General features: G+C 46.8%; 1 protein-coding gene across 1 annotated transcript in view; it reads right to left on the bottom strand.

Annotated features, from left to right (window-relative positions):
• Nucleotides 1–5483: 5483 nt before the first annotated feature.
• LOC144124691 (uncharacterized) overlaps nt 5484–8906 on the bottom strand; it is a 202869-nt gene continuing 199446 nt past the window's right edge. Inside the window, exon 4 of the transcript XR_013313258.1 lies at nt 5484–8900. The gene's annotated coding sequence lies outside the window, so the exon portion shown is untranslated. The remainder of the gene's footprint in view (nt 8901–8906) is intronic.

Raw genomic sequence — 8906 nt, 5'->3', positions numbered from 1 at the left:
TGCATACTGTTTACAGCTGTTCATTCTGCATGTGTGTTGTTTTTTTATATTTCCTCACCTGAAAAACAAATTGCATAAAGCAGATAAAGTGGCCAATGTGTGATGCCTGTTTGTCTTGCGCTGGCGCTTTACTACTACTTGAAACTATGAACCATCTTACCTGACAGCAAGCTCCGCTACTACTTTACATTCTGCCTGGACTATTGTTCTTGGTTTATGTCTAGTTAACCCCAAATTAGCAGCTATCACTTCAAGAATGTGTTTGATATACAGGGCTATTGCTTAATTTGTTATGCCTTCTAGTCTGAAATGTAGCAGCGCATTGCTTGGGTAGTTAGTGTGGCGCACCTTTTATTTTAGTTATCTCCAGTGCAGCCATTCTGGGATGACAACGCACTTTCCTTGATGCCTCATGAAGGCACTAATATAGTCTGCATGCAGTAAAAAGTTGGCTGGAGCAGGACCTTGGGACTGAAGCATATTGTAACAAGCAATAAAGATCAGAATTTATTGTTCATTTAATTTTGGTGCTCTTTTTATGTCTCCATGTTTCATGTCACTGTATTTAAATTCATTCGCCACTCTTTCAGAGACAACAGTCACGGCAGCAGTATGCCTGTTGCCAAGCATGGTGAAAGAAAGAGTGGAGACTTTCATCCGCCCCTTTGTAAGTTTCTAAAACCGCATGTGTGAGCAGCAATGTTTTTTGGGATGCTGGGGGCATGCAGTTCTTTTTTCTCCTTGAGAATGCATTTGACATTACTTTTGTTTCTTAAACAAGTTAAACAAATATACCGTGTCAGACTGAAGAAAACAAATACACAGTATTTGATATAATAACATAATACACAGTATTTGATATAATAACATAGCTTTGGATACTAGCCTTCATATTCTTGTTACATGGACATTTTCAGAGGCTATGTAGTCCAGAGGCTTAGAAATTCTCAGTTGCTATCGAACTCGAATCAGGTGTGCTGCTACAGTAAACTCTATCACCATTGAAGGATTCCATCTCACTGAGGCATAGTGGCGTCACTATCGCAGCCAGTCATTGTTCAGGCATCCAAGCAATTGACTTATAAATGACCTGCAGAGCAGCTGACTTGGTTTAAATGCAAAATTTTTGCTTAGGTGCCCTATTTAGCTAATCAATTCTAGTAAGCCACCTTTTAATATGTATTAAGCATTGTGGAGGTACAAGCTTGCAAATGCTTCCTTTACATGCAAGGCTGGAGGTGTCTGAACTTGGGATTTCTCGAATGATTTGCAAAACACTCTTTTCTAAAACTTGCGTGTGCGTTTGTTTTTTTACAGGATCCTGCAGCTGTGCACTATATACCAACTGTTGTGCACAGAGGAGGCATTCTGACAACGTCAGATTTTTCTGTTTGCCTTGAAAAGATTTGTATCAAGGAAACAAGCCTGCTGGCGGCAGTTGCAACCCAGATGGCCTTGTACTGGGCAATTAATATAGTTTTTGATAAAAAAAGCACAGCGGTCATTTGACCTGCTGTGCAGGCTCATCAATGTCGACAGTGGCCTACGGCCAACTCCACTTGTGCGTTTGGCACAAACTGTTTTGGGAAAGTGAGTGAGTGAAAACATTTATTGATTTCCAAAGGGATTCGTGGATCGAAGGCTCCGTCGTCTTCGTGCTTGCGCCGGCGACTAGAGTCTTCTTTCAGCAAGGGTGGGCCCCTATTCCAAGGCTCCACTGAGTCGTGCTGCACCGGTCGCGTGCTCTATAAAGGCCCTCTGGGCCGTGAGCTCGCTGCTGGTGAGACGGCTCTCCCATTGCTCCGCACTCGGGTGTTTGTGTTTGTGAAATGCCTCGTTACGTTCGCATTCCCATGTGATGTGGTAGAGTGTGGGTATGGCTCCGCACCACGGACAGGTGTCCCTGTATTGCGATGGGTACATTTTGCTTAGTATATATAAAGTGGGGAAGGAGTTCGTTTGCAATCTGCGCCAAGCAGTGGCCTCCTCCTTTGTCAGAGCTTTGTGTGGTGGCGGGTATCTAATCCTGACGCCTTTGCATAGGTTTAAAAGTTCTGTGTATCCCCCCTCGCAGGCTTGAAGGTGAAGACCCGGGGCGTGTGACTGCCCGGCTCGGATTACTTCCCCTCGAGCTAAGCTGTCTGCCCTTTCGTTCCCCTCTATTCCCGCGTGGCCTGGGATCCAAATTAAATTATGTCTGAGTTTTTCCAACCCTGCAGGGGCTACCCCGCCGAGTATGCTAAGGGCCGTTTTGCTGACTCTGCCCTTTGTATAGTTTTTGCACGTTTCTCTCAAATCTGTTAGTATGTTGAGTGGGCGACCGGTTCTGTAGCCTTCTGCTGCCGCCAGCGCGACGGCAGTTTCCTCGGCCTCCGCTGCGCCCGCGACTTTTGCTGCGGCGCTCGTTAGCATTCTTCATTTGCTGTCTACGACTACCAGTGCGGCTGCGTGTTCTGACCCGCACGGGTAGACGGCAGCGTCCGTGTATACTGTGTTTTCTTCCGAGGCTAGCATTTTCTCTACGTACTCCGCCCTAGCCTTGCGTCGGTTTGCGTGAAGGTTAGGGTCCATATTTCTCGGTATGGGCTTAACGTTAAAGGTTTCTCTAAGGTGGTCCGGCATCTCCGCGTATCTGTCTGTCAGTCCGCGAGTGTCCCGACCCAGCCTTTTCAGGAGCGCCCGTCCCGCAGGAGTGCCTCTTAGTCTGACTTTTTGTGCTCCTAGCAGCGCTTCCGCGAGTTCGTCGAAAGTGTTGCTGATGCCTAATTGTAGCAGTTTTTCGGTTCACGTGTTTCTGGGTAAGTGGAGAGCCGTCTTGTAAGCATTCCTCAGGATGGTGTCGGCTTGTTCTCTTTCCGCCTTGGTGGTTGCGTGGTACGGCAGGGAGTACGTAACTCGGCTGACTATGAGGCTGTTTACTAGCTTGAGGGTGTCTTCCTCTCTCATGCCGTATCTCTTTTGAGAGACGCGGTTGATCATGCGGCCCACCTGCTCTGCCGCTTTGCTTAGCAGGCTAATGGTGTGACTGCATTTGCGGCTGCCTTGTAGCCACATGCCCAAGATTCTTATCATGTTCTTTTCGGGTATGAGTTGACCCTCGAGGGTGACTTCCAGGGTTGCTTAGGTGGGATGTCTGCCGATTCTGAGGAGCTCCGATTTCTCTGTCGAGCACCGCAGTCCTCTTTCCTTTGTGTAATTTTCCACGCAGGTGGCAGCTTCTTGCAGCCTTTCTTGTTTTTCGCCTAGGAATCCCCGGGTGGTCCAGACCGTGATGTCGTCGGCGTACATCGCGTGCTGAATTCCCTCGATCTTCTTTAGTTTGTTTGCTAGTCCAATCATTGCCACGTTGAAGAGGACGGGCGAGATGACCGAGCCTTGAGGTGTGCCTTTACACGGGGTGTGGAAGACGTCGCTTCTTAGCTCGCCTAGCCCTACCGTTGCCGTTCTGTTGCTGAGAAAGTCCCTGACGTAGTCGTGGGTTCTCTTTCCGCAGTCGGCGTTGTTCAGGCCCTCCATGATGGCCACGTGGCTCACGTTGTCAAAGGCCCCCTTTATGTCGATGGCCATGACCACGTTTTCGCCCGCTTTCGGCATCGTTTCGAGCACCTCTTCCTTGAGTTGGAGTAGCACGTCTTGCGTGGATAGGTTGGCTCTGAACCCAAACATGCTGTCCGGGTACAGTTGCTCCTTTTCTAGATGATTTTGGATTCTTCTGGTTATTATTTTCTCATAGAGCTTCCCCAGGCACGACGTGAGTGATATCGGCCTGAGGTTCTCTATCTGTAGTTTCTTGCCTGGTTTCGGGATCATCACGACGACGGCGTGTTTCCATTCCGCCGGGACTCTTACTTCCTGCCATAGCGTGTTTAGATATTTGGCCAGTTGGTCTATTGCCTCGTCGTTGAGGTTGCGAATTAAGGAGTTTCGGATCTTGTCTGCTCCTGCCGCTGTGTTTTTTGTTGCCGACGCGACCGCTTCCATCACTTCTTCTCTCGTGATGGGTCTGTCTATCGTGGGGTTGTCTTCTCCGCGGTATTCTTCTTTATAACTTTCGACTTGGTCTTTGCCGTAGCATTTGACCTTGACTTCCTCTAGTAGTTGCTCGTCTGTTCCTTGGTGTGTAAGGCTATCGTCTAAATGTGTAAGGCTATCGTGTACGCGCATTGACAGAAGTGGTAATGCATTGCACTAGACACCGGTGTATGGCAGATATGTGCCTGCTACTTTCCCAACAGAGCTGTTATATTTTATTTTTGTCTTTATTTTTCAATACTGGTGTCAGCGGCGCTTGATTCAGGCAGCTTTATCTAGGCTACACAGTATAAAAAAGAGACATTTGCCACAAACCACCACAGAGTCAGTGCCAACAGCACCTACACTCGAAGATTCAGTCAGTGCAGACGAGACCGAAGAGGAACATGAACCCCAAATGGACTGCAGTGACAAATTTGAAGATGATGGGATGCTAACAAGTGACACGGATGATCTGCAGTCTCCTACTGCAGGAGGCCTTTCACTAGTAACAAAGGCTGATGTTGTAAGCACCCAGTATTATTGTAGATGTTGCGATGTAAATGTTTTTATACTCCAGAAAGTTGTCATTATGATTGCACTCTATCTGGTCTTTTTCTCACAACACTTTGGAGCATACCAAAACCATATGCTTTGCAAACAAAATTTTTTTTTGCTATTTCAGGCATGCCAAACAGTCTCCAGCCACTGGAAAGCTTACTATCTTTCTCTCAATGACGAATTGTGATGAAGCATCTGCTCAAGTTACTCACACCGAGCAGACCGACCAGGTTGAACCTTCATTGAACTTTTCATTCTCTGTTTTGTTTGTACATCTTTGGTTGTTATTTATATAGGAACCGGCATTTTTGTCTCCTTAATGGTTGAACATCCAGGAAAAAAATTATTGTCTTCCTAAAGTTGCTGCTGTTTTATCAGCATGTAATGTTGATGTTCGCTCTGCTTCTATATACGTCACTGGGACGGGTGGAAGTTGGCGAAGAAGGTGTGGTTTTCAAGGCTTTAACTCACTGCGAGGAAATGAAGAAGCACTACAAGACGTGTGTGGTGTGACACTCCCAGTATTCAGCCTGTTGTTGAACCTGCTACATACCTCTAGGTACAAGAGCACAGATATCACACGTGAGGATAAGTTATGTTTGTTCTGGCTAAACTTCGCCTTGGGATAACATACAGCGCCTTGGCAGTTATGTTAGGAGTGAGTGCGACAACTGCGTCAAATATCTTCAAGAAAATGCTCGAGATCTTGAGTGTGGTGCAGCAGGAATGGGTCTACGTGCCACCAAGAGAAGTCATCAAGCTGTCCATGCCACCTGCATTTAAAGTAAACTACCCTAACTGTAGTTTCATTATAGACTGCAGTGAAATCTGTACAGAGATGCTGTGACGCCCCCCCCCCCATAATGCGCAGGTCCACACGGGACGGAGAGGCAGACACCGTATGGCTCAGTTTAAACAAACAGATATATTCAATAATTATACATGATTATACATCAGAGGCTGGGGTGTCCGAGCTTACGTGCCGACGAGTTCATGGGGACGATGAAGGGGCTCCGGAATTGAGCTCGAACGGTTGCTGGCAGAAGCTTCACGCCGTCGGGCTTCGGCGCTGAAGGCCCCCTTGGCGAACGATGTCCTGAGCGTTTTTTCTTCCGTACTCCTTGTCGATTTTTATATCCTTCTTATTCCCCACATTCAATAGGTTGAGGACGCCCACGCCGGAGTGGGAGGGGCCTAGGGCTTTCACTTGGGCGCACAAACACACCACCGCACTTATGGTCTCGCCCCCGTCACGTGTTGAATCCGAGGGAAAGAAGGTTGCCGTCGAGGTAGCGTCGGCTGTGGTAGACGGTCTCTGGCCCGCTGACGGTTCCCGCGGGTCACCGACCTCCGTTCTCCATCAAATGACACTCGCCACTCAAGGCCGGAACGCGATGTCACTAAAAGGCCGGGAAAGTGGTCCCTTGTCCTAGGATGTGCTCGGGAGTGTTGGTGATGATGCCCGCCGTCTTGTCACGGGGCCAGGCCCGCCGAAACGAGGCCCTTTGTCCCCGGCACGGTCACGGCAATTGGGGCAGATAACGCCCGTCTCCCCGCGGCGGCGGCGTTCGACACGTGCCGACACTAAGGAAACGGGGTCCGGTTGTGCTTAAACCCCTTCGTTTTGGTCGTTCACTCTCAACGAGTATGGCTCGGTAATTGGACGCAGCTGTCACCTGGGTCTTCTCCGTGCGGTCCATGGCGGCAGGCCCGAAAGCAATCCCACTCAATTTGGTTGCAGCCATATACAGTAGAAACATGTGTGCTGGCTGCTTCCAAAACGAGACCGGCTGTCGCCGATCTCCTCTCTTCCAGCTGAATTGCTTTCCCTTGAGTGCTTTTGCCGCCACTGGGGGCTCCATCTACGCCGCGCCGTCGAACGCGGACCCTCGTAGCACACACAAGGAACGTCACAATGCCGTCAAAACCAGATTGCCAGCATGTTTTATACTCCAACTACAAAGCAGGCTACACAGTAAAGTTTCTTGTAGGCATCATCCCCAATGGGATGATAGCCTTTGTGTCTAAGGTGTATGCTGGGCGGCATACTGACTCCTTCATCATTCAAGACTCTGGATTCCTAGAGCTCATCAAACCTGGCGATCTCGTCCTAAGTGACAAAGGGTTTCCTAGCATTAGGACAAACGTAGAAAGAAAAGGTGGAATTCTACTCATGCTCCCATTTAATTCTGCTGGGGGTCATATGTCTGAAGAGGCCATGGACAATGCTTACAAAATTGCGGCTGTACGCATTCACGTTGAGCGCGTCATTCAGAGGTTAAAAAATTTACAAGATCTTATCCAACAGACTACCTCTAAGCTTGGTTACCCACATGAGCAAAGTGCTTTCTGTTTGCTCTGCCCTTGTCAACACGCAGCCACCTATTGTAAAGAAATGAGACACTAAGTCTCACCTCGCTCGATGGCTACCTTCTAGAGATTGTGCTGTCATTAAGCAAATTAAACTGCATGAAGCTTGTTGAAATGCTCTGTTTGACTTCCATATACGAGTAGCCCACTTGGGACCTGCACGGACTTTCAGCCAAGTCACGAAGTGGGTTCATGCATAAGCACAGAACTCAAAATTCATCCTGAGTTTTATTGTACCCATACAACAATGCGCCTTTGTTTTAGCAGCACGTGGGTTTTAGTGGCAAGCCAGACCAGAATACGCTAGACAAAAACAATAAGCCATGCATGTACTTAACCCTTGTCACTGATGGCAGCAGCTGCATGTCTTTAAGTGCATTCAAGTTCGAAATAAAATATTCCACGTCAGTGCTGTGCTAAAACTGCATGATGCTCCCATCGCAAACATGGTTATGCTGGGCGTTTTAGGGAAGACTAATTTTCAAAAATAGGCTTTTTGAGGGATGAAGACTGTTTTTGGGGCATAATAATTGTACCAGCATCAGCAACTATAACAGAATAGGTGAATAAAGGCAGCTATTTAGCCGGTTAACTGATTTGTGATAATTAGCACTTCAATGATCACAGTTAGAAACCTGGGTGAAATTAGGGATTTGTGGCCGGTCTTCAGTAATGGCCGTATCAGTTTTTAGCAGACAAGAGAATGGAAAGAGGTGCTCGTTAAGACATGACGGAAGCCTACAGTCACCAACACCAAGGAGCATAGGAGATGTCATTCTTTTAAAACATAATTTACAGTTTTCAGCGATGGCATATTAATAAAAGCACAAGAAAAAACAACCACATGCTGCCGGTGGCTAAAGGCGGATGAATGCTGATTGCACAAAAACAGGAATATATTTTATTGCGATAAGCAACACAGCCATGGCCAATTATTTTGCAAACATTTAACACAACAATATATTCCCATTCCAGTGCACATAGAAGATATTATACGGACTTAAAATATTTTAAAATTGATTCAAGTGATCACAGAAGCAGGATTTCAACATATTTTATCAAAAAATTATAAACAGATGGAAACACAAAAATCAGAATATGAGGCTAAAACAACGCTGGCATAAAGAACTTGAAATAAAAATGCTCCAGCTTTGGGATAACCTCCCAAAGGAAAAGCTCATCTCGAGTCACGCTTACTATCACTGACTGATTTGGTGAATAAACATACAGGGGTGCTCTCTGAAAATTGAGCACATACAACGAGACTTGCACCTGTGTGTAGTACTGATGCGTTTTCTTGAGTGTGATTATGTCATCGGTGAACGTGAGATAGGGGAGATGGTATATCGTTTCTTTATAGTTAATAAATGGGCTATCCTTAAACTTGAAAGTGCACTTTATCTCGATGAGAACTGCCTCGCCCCCAATTTGGACAAGGTCATTAGGGCTACAGCAAAGGCAAGGCTGCTGCGGCAGAACCACCAATCCTGTCTGGAAAGCAGAACATGGCTATAAGCATTTCTCTAAAAATTTACAATGAACACATTGCTTAATTATTAAGAGTGGAATCCATGTATAGCAAAACAAAACAGCTACATACCTGGACAATGCATGCTTCACGTTTCTGTTCTAAGCTCTGTCGAGCTGCACCTTCTGTCTTGATGCCTGTTAAACAGTAACACATGATAGTTACTTTAAGTACTAAAAATTTGGTGTGTAAGGGGCGTCTCTAATGGAAAAAGTCAAGGCTCGCAATAGACTGCAATACTATAACATCATTTTCATTTTACCAGGTTCTCATGGATTCAGGAAACCAACCGTAACGCATTGCAGCACTTGCGTAGGTGGTGGCCTTTGACAGTTGCTGGGCAGCCTTTTGAAGTCCGGCGTCGCATTTTTTCGTGACAACTGTGTGGGCTTTAGACCCGCTGATCCTCAGCCTGCGCTCCACATGCCATCTAGAT

This window comes from Amblyomma americanum, chromosome 3 (assembly GCF_052857255.1).
Source record: "Amblyomma americanum isolate KBUSLIRL-KWMA chromosome 3, ASM5285725v1, whole genome shotgun sequence".
Classification (NCBI taxonomy): domain Eukaryota; kingdom Metazoa; phylum Arthropoda; class Arachnida; order Ixodida; family Ixodidae; genus Amblyomma; species Amblyomma americanum.
Note: the sequence above shows the minus strand (reverse complement) of the source record. Positions and strands in the feature narration are given on the sequence as shown.